Consider the following 7,865-nt stretch of genomic DNA (forward strand, 5'->3'; position numbering starts at 1 on the left):
GACACAATATTCCTTCTTGCCATTTTCTCCCTCCTTTCTTCCTTCTCGTTCTTTCTTCCTTTCTTCCTTCCTTCCCTTTCTCTCTTTTTCTTTCTCTCTTTCTTTCTTTTCCTTCCTTCCTTCCTTCCTTCCTTCCTTCTCTCCTTCCTTCCTCTTTTCCCCCCTCCCCTCTAGAACCCTCCCCTCCCCTTCTCTCCCTTTTCTTTCCTTGCCTTCCCTGTCCTCCCTTCCCTCCTGTATCCTCCCCTTCCCCACTTCCCTCCCCTCCCTTCCTTGTTTACTTCTCCCCTCTTCCTACTTGGTCACAGGATATCTGTGTGTCATCTTTACCACTGGGAAAGCAAATATCATCAGGTTTCTGTCACTGTTTGATCTTCTGTGCTGTATCCTGCATCAGGCAGCCTTGGGGGAGACCACTCACCCTTTTCCCGGATAAACTTGTCTATCTGAGGATTCATTAAATCCAGGATTGTTTATCTGAGCCGTCATCACTGTGTCGGGGAGCACGGGGGTTAACGCACCGTGTGACCTCAGGAATGATTTCTGTTATAGCAGCTCCCATATGATCTATCAGGCTCTAAGCATGAATTTTAATGGGCTTAGAACCACTTCTCCAGCCTGCAGGCCAGAGGTCGCTGGCTTTCACAGCGAATCTTCCACAAACTGACATGGAATCTGAAGAATTTGTTTGTTCCATCCAGAGAGGTGTGAATTTTTGCCCCTGTTCAGATCTGCAGGCCTTGCTGTGGAACTGGAGGGAAATACCAACCCGTTATGTCACCGAGGATGGGGTTATTTACAGATTCACAGGGAAAATTCAGCCCCGAAAGAGCTGCTATGAGGCTCGACAGCAGGAGCAGCGGGCGCGGGGAGGTCTGGTTCTGGCCCAGCTTCGCCCCCTATAAACCTCGCGGCCACGGGCCACTTGCTTTCCCTCTCTCGGTTCAGGTCACTTATCTGTGAAAGGAGAGTTGGCTCTGAAATCCCCTGATTTTGTGAAAGCAGCCCAGTCGGTGACAGAGGGAAAGACAATTCCTGCTCGGAGGTATTGTAACCACAGATACACAACAGCCTTTTCTCCCCCAAAGACTTTGAGGGAAAGTTAAATAATTCCATACTTCAGGGAACTCAGAGTCACTGATAACATATTAGTTCACTATCTAATGTCTTGTTCATGTCTGCATAGAAGCCTAAAAGCCTCTTGAGGACAAAGACGGTGCTGTTCATCTCTCTATCTCCCCTTCTGTGCCTGTTTGTTGAGTGTGGGAATGAAGGTTCAAAAGTTAGGGAATACTCGTGAGGATGGATAGCTCTCTGGAAGGGACCTATCCCTTGGTACAAGGGAGGTAGCAAACTGAGAGCACACTGACAGGCAAATCAGAGAGCAAGGCACCGCCAGTGTCCAATGTCACAAGTAGGCAAAGAGTCTGAACCAAAAGCCCTTCACTGGGAGCCATCGATGGTCAGTCACTTTTACGTAATGAAGTTACAGTTCTTTACTTGCCTATGATGTCTAGAGAAGAGGACACTGCACTATCACAGAAGACTGAATCCACTGAATTTTGAAGAAGTCCGTCTTTTACTAAATGCTACACAATAGTAGACAGGTGTCAGATCTATACTTTGCCCTTTTAGTTCCCATGCCCTCGGGTCCATATTGTACATGTTGACTCCTACTAATAGTGGACAGAGTAGTCTAGGAGCCGGCAGAGCGTAGTTTGGGGACTGATGTACGTATGTACGTGCCTCCATAGGCATACTTCTCATTACATCCTTAAATCAAATGAAAGGAAGAAATTGAACTGAAATTTACTTGCTTTGCAAGTAAAGAATTACTTGCAAAACCAGTGGAAGATTAGAATCAGCAGTAGGTGACAAATGGAAACTGTAGACATTTGATGGTCATTATGTTCCAATGACTGTCACAGCAGAGCATTCTTTTCTAAGGAATTTTTTAATGTTTAATTTTTGAGAGAGCAGGGGAGGGGCAGAGAGAGAGGAAGCTGAGCTGTCAACACAGAGCCTGACGCGGGGCTGGAACTCACGAACTGTGAGATCGCGACCTGAGCCGAAGTTGGACGCTCAACCAACTGAGCCACCCAGGCGCCCCTCAGTAGAGCATTCTATATCTAGAAGAAGGACTGTCTCTATTCGGTAGGACTTAATACTAACCTCAGTTACATATCCAACTCCAAAATAGAGTAAGAAAGTGCTGGTAGTCAGGACCATTTAGATCATTTAATGTCAGTTTCAAAGACTCACAAATTACATTCTGAGAAGAGAGATTGGGAAAGAGTAGGGAAATCATGAGCCATAAAGAGTATGGATTTCTGTAGGAAAAATTGTACCAAGAAGATTAGATTACTTTTTTGGGAGAATAAATTTATATTAGCGAGAAAAAGGAAAAGTACATGTTATTCATTAGAGTTTTTATAGAATGTTTGGTTCAGAAATTGCAAAATTATACTTTTAATTTATTTTGATAGTTTCAATTGGCATAGATTATGTTCCAAAGGCAGCTTGTAGAAGAATCAAGAAAGAAAAACGTCAAGGTGTCAGAGCTTGGGAAGCAATATGGTTTACATCTCTTTCATATAAATATTTTTATTGCTTCTCTGGAAGAAAAAGAAAATAGAACATTAATGAAATTGGCACTTAAATCCTTGGTTTTAGAGTGTGAGTGAGCAGTAAAAAAAAATGGCAGAATTAAGAGACAAATTATTTCTTTCCCTTCTCTGGGTCCACAAAAGGTCAGAGGAGGAAATGTATTCATTCATTGATTCATTCAAACATTTATTTCTCTGTGATCACATTGACACAGGAATAAATAAATGTAGCAGGATATGGATAAAGTAGCTATTTTTTAATTATTATTTAGGTTTTCTGACTTTTAATTTCCTTATCTGTGAACTGACGACCAAAACAGCTAATTCTGAGGGGTATTATTTATGAGCATTAAATATGATGATTTATTTAAACAGCGCTCAACATATGGAAATGATATTAATAACAAACATTATCGAGTACTTCCTCAGTGCTACATACTCTGTTAGGTTTTTTGTATATGTTAATGTATTTGAGAGTCACCACTGCCTTATGATAGATGCAGACATCATAGTCCCATTTTATGGTTGAAAAGACTGTATAGTGTTAAGAGTGTGAGTAATTTGCTTGAGCTCGTAAGTCGCATAGCTGAGACCTCAAATCCAGACAGCCTGACTCCATTGCTGGTACCTGGCAGCTATTATGGTTATTGCTACAACTATGAGACTCAGCTGAAATTACAGAAATAAGACCTTAAATTTAGACGTGAAGTTCTGGACTAGAGGGATTATTAAAAGAAGTGGAATGAAAAATTTTAAAGCATAAAAATCCTTGGAGAAGTTTAGGGGTATTCGGACTGTCAGCTGAGGTTCTACTCTCCCTTGCAGACTTAGAACAACTTGGCTTAAGATTCCAACTTGATGCCTGTGCAGGTTTGGAACTATGCCTGTAATTTCTGTCAATTCCTGATGGTTTCCTTCTTCTTAGTTTTCTCTTCCTTGTTTTGCATTCATCCTGTGTTGTCCAAACATAAAGCCTGCTTTTCCTAAATCCGTTATTAGTTTAGCTGTTTTACTGAAGACCTTTGCGGTTATGGGGGAAGTCACATCACATATAACATCACTGACTTCCTGACTTCAGCTCCAGTCCTCCTCATTTTACACAACAGCAAACATGCCTGGCAAACACACCGTTTCCAACCATTTAGTAAATGGTAGAGCCAAGACTCCAGGCAAGATCCTGTTGGTAGATGGTCTGATCAAGCCAGTGCAAGTGAGGAAAGAAACGTCTTCATCCATCGACGCATTCCTCTTAAGCTCTGCATTTTCTCCCCACTATAAAAGAAAAATAAGACAGGAATCTTCTAAGCTAATGTAAACTAATCTGCAAATACGTTTCTCTTAAAAATGCAAAAGACCAAATTAAAAATAATCAGATTACGCTAACAGTTAGAAGTGTTTCTTTTCTTTTGGGGGGGGTATTTATTTATTTTGAGAGAGAGAAAGAGAATAAAAAAGCATGAGCAGGAGAGGGACAGACAGAGAGGAAGAGAGAACCCCAAGCAGGCTTCATGGTGTCAGTGCAGAGCCCAACTCAGGGCTTGATCCCACGAACTGTGAGATCATGATCTGAGCTGAAATCAAGAGTCGCTCAACCAACTGAGCCACCCAGGTGCCCCAGGAATGTTTCTAAAGCATCGATTTATGTTGATTATTTCAAAAGGATTCCCTGCTCTCTGGCTTCTGGTTGGGTTGGCCCAGCAGGAGCCCTGGTAGAAGATTGGAAAGAGGGAGGAGAATGAAGTCAGGACATCAATCCCTCGGCTCCCTCTCTCATGGATCATCCAAAGTGGGCTCTGTTGCTCAACCAAAATTCACTGCTTTTCCTGAGGCAGCTTCTATACACAACTTTCTCCTCCCTCTTCTCGTATCCGTGTCCTTCCTTTACCCTTTGAGGCCCAGAGGCAGAAAGAGTCCTGTCTTAACTACACTGCACACTGCAATTCTCCCACATCCCATCTATACTGTGTGTTGTGAGTTGAATCATGTCCTTCCCCAAAGAGGATTCAGTCTCTACCTTCAGTGCTTCTAACCATGACCTTATTTGAAAACATGACCTTTATAGATGATCAAGTTACCATAAAGTTGTTAGGGTGGGCCCTAATCCAGCATGACTGTGTTTTTAGAAAAAAAGGAGAGGAGTGTCTGGGTGGCTCAGTCATTTAAATGGCCGACTCTTGGCTTTGGTTCAAGTCATGATCTCATGGTTCCACTGGTGTGTGCAAGCCCAGAGCCGGGTTCTGCGTTGACAGAGCAGAGCCTGCTTGGGATTCTCCCTCTCCCTCTCTTTGCCCCTCCCCTGTGTGCTCTCTCTCTCTCTCTCTTAAAATAAAAATAAATAATTTTAAAAAAAAGAAAAAAGGGGGAATTTGGACACACACACACACACACACACACACATGAGATGCCATGTAAAAGTGAAGGTAGAGATTGGGGGCAAAGCATCTACAAGTCAAGGGATGTCAAAGATTGCCAGGAAACCATCAGAAGCTAAGAGAGAAGGCAGGAACAGATTCTCCTTCACAGGCCTCAAAAAGAAGCAACCCCACTGGCATCTTGATCTTAGACTTTTGGCCTCTGGAACGGCGAGGCAATAAATTTCTTCTGTTTAAGCCCTGCTAATTTGTTGTGCAGTGGCCCTAGGAAATTAATACACCATGTAAATAGTCCCTCACTTAACATTCCTAGAGTTTTCTTAGCTTGAGTCCCATCAGCTGATGCCTATCGGGAACGTGAGTGGTCTAAATGCCTCTATAAAAGGAAATAAATTATTGAGATAATGTCCAGCTAACAGAAGAGTTTGACAAGGTGTAACCAGCTAAAATCTAGCTGGAGCTTCAGATTAGAAGCTGGCATTTGTGTGACACATTTGTAGAGCAAAGTTACTTTCCGTGTTCCTTTTCAGCTATGCAACGATTAAGTTCCATCTCCCAATGCTTATTAGCTCTTAAGGACTTTTAGAGAACTGAAAATCTGTGACACGCTCAGAAGAAAAATAAAGCAAGCTAACGCGACAAAGAATTACGGGGTAGGGGCTCTCAGAGAAGGTGACATTTGAACAGATATCTAAATCCAGTAAAGGAGGAAGCCCTGTAGAATCTAGCAGAGAGTAGAATCTAGGCAGAGGGAACAGTTAATTCAAAGGCTTTGAGACTGGAGTGTGCGAGGCGTATTTCAAAAACAGAGCAACAGCCAGGATGGCTGGAACTGACTGAGGCAGACGTAGATAAAAGATGACATCAGAGAAGTAAACTTTTCTATCCCGTTAGGACATGTTTACTTTCTCTACTGGACTGTTGTGGGCACTTAAAGTTTGGGATGAGTGTTTGCAAAGTGACTAAGAGGTTGTTTCTCACATAAAGAAGTATTGAAGGGACCAATGTGGGCAGAGAGTCACAAACTATTTCCACATTTTCTCCAGAATCCCCTTCCAAAGTGCCATAGCCCTAGAAAAAATTCATATTATTCAAAAAGACTAAGAAATATTTTATGTTTAAATTACAACCTGATTTCTAATCGAGTGACTTTTCTTGGCTCTGTTTGAGGTGATTTTTTTTTTTTTTAGCCCCAAATTACTTTCCAGCCTCTCTTGTTTATTCCGTTTTGATTTGTGTGGCCATGCATCCTCTCCCTAACCTTCCATTATTTCTCTGGATCCATGTTTTGGTTTGAGTAGTCCTAACCACTCTAACATAAAGAACTCTTATAGATTTTTAAGGAAGTTTTTCACTTATAAAGAGTAATAAAAGTATTAATTTCCTTTTCAGATTATTTAAATGGATCATAAAACAGCCTCATTTACTGCGCTTAACTTTCCTTGTGTCCTGAATAATCAAGAGAGGGTGTATGGTCTGGGGCACTAAAGCATTTATGCACACTGGTGGTCTGAAAGCTTTAATGTCTCTTCCTGGAGTGATTAATTTAAAGCAGGGCAAGACTGGCCCAACATTATTATTTCATTTTAAGTGCATCTGGAAATCCAGAGAGTAAGCCCTTGTTTCACTCTGTTGAAGAAAAAGAAATGCATGTTAATAACTCCTACCTATTCTTAGGGCGATTGTACCATCGCTCCTCAAGTGCAGGAGGCGAAGCTCATGATGTCATTTGGAACAGAGACAAGAGGAGGCACGTTCACTTACCTCTATCCATGAGGCATGGATTCAGGAGCAGAGCAAATGGGGTTTCGTGAAGCCTGAAGATTCTGCAATTTAAGGACGTAGGCAGAAACAAGAATTTAGGAAGAGAAAAGAGATTCCCAAAAATAACTTGAAAAAATGTAACAGGGTGCTTGGATGGCTCTGTCATTAAGCCATGAACTCATGGTTCGCCAGTTCGAATCCTACATCAGGTGAGCTGGAGACCCGCTTCCGGTGAACCCTGCTTCTCTCTCTTTTGCTCTCTCTCTCTCTCTGTGCCCCTCCCTCACTTGCACCCTCTCTTTCTCTCTCTCAAAAAAATTTTTTCGACCCATACTGCGAACATCACAAAACCAAGAAAATAACATAATATTTTTACTAATTGACCGCCTGACCTATGGCGATGTTGTCTTCCTACATTTTTTGACTGCGTACTTTTTGATTGCCTTTTCACATTAAAACATTTTTGTAATATTTTCTACAGAGAGACTACAAAGATAGCTGAGTCTCTCCTTTAGCATAGTCAATTGAAATTTGTCGTTTTACTCCTTTTGGGTTAGATGAACACAATTGTGGCTTCAAACGCAGTCGCGCTCACTGTTTGTACCACTGCTCCCAGTGTGTGCTCTAGAAACATAGGCACTCTGATAATTCTAACATTCCATTTCTCACAACTCCCATCACAATGGAAAAGGTAATGTGCGACGTGTTATAACTCTACATGCTGCATTATACCCCTGTCAGGGAAGAAGGTCTGTCTTGATCTATGAAAAGCACATCATTGGTGACACATCTGAAGGTTTACACCACTGACGACTGGAGGAACGTTCTTCAGACTGGCTTCTGGCTTCTTAAGTCGCAAGCTTCCTTCTCTCCCAACTGCCTATGTACTCCCAACACCGGGACCAAGGACGTGCTCCCATTTCAGTATGCCCTCTGGCCCCACACCTTTGTGTAGTGACAATGGTCAGAAAGCACAGGTGGCCACAGAAGTTGGCCTGGATGCCATTTCTACACCAGCCTGGCCAGTCATCACTGTGTACACACGGAAATGACCGCAAACCCCGTAATTATGGAATGTATGGAAATGTGTGGACAGGAAAGTGAGAATGTAAAGAGACGGCAG

Source organism: Panthera leo, chromosome F3 (assembly GCF_018350215.1).
Source record: "Panthera leo isolate Ple1 chromosome F3, P.leo_Ple1_pat1.1, whole genome shotgun sequence".
Classification (NCBI taxonomy): domain Eukaryota; kingdom Metazoa; phylum Chordata; class Mammalia; order Carnivora; family Felidae; genus Panthera; species Panthera leo.